Consider the following 1,875-nt stretch of genomic DNA (forward strand, 5'->3'; position numbering starts at 1 on the left):
GTGAGAAAGTGGCTTTGGTGGGCACCTGACATTCAGCCAAGGTCAAACCACCACAATTACCCTTGAAATTGTTGGCAAATTTTTAAATGTCTTCCTTTGAATTGGACACTTGACAGTGAATGACTAATGCCAATTATGCTTCCGTCAGAAGTCATTTAGGTGATACTAGACATTTCAGGATGATTTGTGTAAACAAAGTTTCTGCTTTGCTTGTTATGTTTGGCGTTCTCTGCTAAAGGTGACTATCAACACCATCAGCTAATCGTGCCTGATGCATTTGGTGGCCTTCGAGGACAGGATTACAGAGGTGGTGAATGAGGGAAGAGTGACTGGCATCACCTACCTGGACTTCTGCAAAGCATTTCACATCCTGGTCTCTAAACTGGAGAGATGTGGATTTGATGGGTGGACCAGTCAGTGGATAAGGAATTGGCTGGATGGTCACTCTCAGACTTGTGGTCAACAGCTCAATGTCCAAGTGGAGATTAATGACAAGTGGTGTTCTTCAGGGGTCAGTATTGGGACCGGCATTGTTTTTTACCATCTTTTTCAGTGACATGGACAGTGGGATCGAGTCTACCCTCAGCAAGTTTACCAACAACATCAAGCTGTTTGCTGTGGTCAACACACTGGAGTGAAGGGATGCCATCCAGAGGGACCTTGACAGGTTTGAGAGGTGGATCTCTGCGAACCTCATGATGTTCAAAAAAACCATGTGCAAGGTCCCGCACCTGAGTTGGGGCAATCCCTAGCACAAATACTTGCTAGATGGAAAATGGATTGAGAGCAGCCCTGAGGAGAAGGATATGGAGGTGTTAATGGATAAGGAGCTTGACATGAGCCATCAATGTTTGCTTCCAGCCCAGAAAGCCAATTGTATCCTAGGCTGCATCAAAAGAAGTGTAGCCTGTAAGTTGAAGGAGGTGATTATCCCCCTCTACTCCATTCTGGTGAGACCCTACCTGGAGTACTACTTTCAGATCTTGGACCCTGAACATAAGAAGGACATGGATCAACTAGAGCAAGTCCAGAGGAGGGCCACAAAGGTGATCATAGGGATGGAACATCTCTCCTAGGACAACAGGCTGAGAGAGTTGGGGTTGTTCAACATGGAGAAGAGAAGGCTTCAGGGAGACCTTATAGCATTCTTCCAGTACCTAAAGAGGGCCTACAAGCAAGCCAGAGAGGGACTTTTCACAAGAGCATGGAGTGATAGGACAAGGGGGAATGGCTTTAAACTGAAAGGAGGTAGGTTTAGATTGGATATTAGAAAGAAATTCTTTACTTTGAGAGTGGTGAGACACCAGAGCAGGTTGCCCAGAGAAGTTGTGGATGCCCCATCCCTGGAAGTGTTCAAGGCCAGGTTGGATGTGAAGGTGTCTCTGCTCATGGCAGGGGGGTTGGAACTAGATGATCTTAAAGGTTCCTTCCAACCCAAATCATTCTATGATTTTAATGTATATGTTAAACATTAATGTATTAAAATATTTTTATTTGCTCTCAAATGTTTTAAGTCATTAAGACATAGTAATACTTACAACATCATGTATTTACTAATAAATATTTTTGTAAAGAAACTCCAACCCAAATCATTCTATGATTTTAATGTATATGTTAAACATTAATGTATTAAAATATTTTTATTTGCTCTCAAATGTTTTAAGTCATTAAGACATAGTAATACTTACAACATCATGTATTTACTAATAAATATTTTTGTAAAGAAACTGTACAAGCTATTTGGAATTTTATAAGTCTTCTGCACAGTTGATTTGTTGCCTTAGTGTAAGATAAGGTTTATGTCTACCTTATTCTGTGAGAATTTATTTCTCCCTTTAATACCTGGGGGGGGGGGGGGGGGGGAAAAAAAAAAAA

Source organism: Pyrgilauda ruficollis, unplaced genomic scaffold (assembly GCF_017590135.1).
Source record: "Pyrgilauda ruficollis isolate IOZ18807 unplaced genomic scaffold, ASM1759013v1 scaffold331, whole genome shotgun sequence".
NCBI lineage: Eukaryota > Metazoa > Chordata > Aves > Passeriformes > Passeridae > Pyrgilauda > Pyrgilauda ruficollis.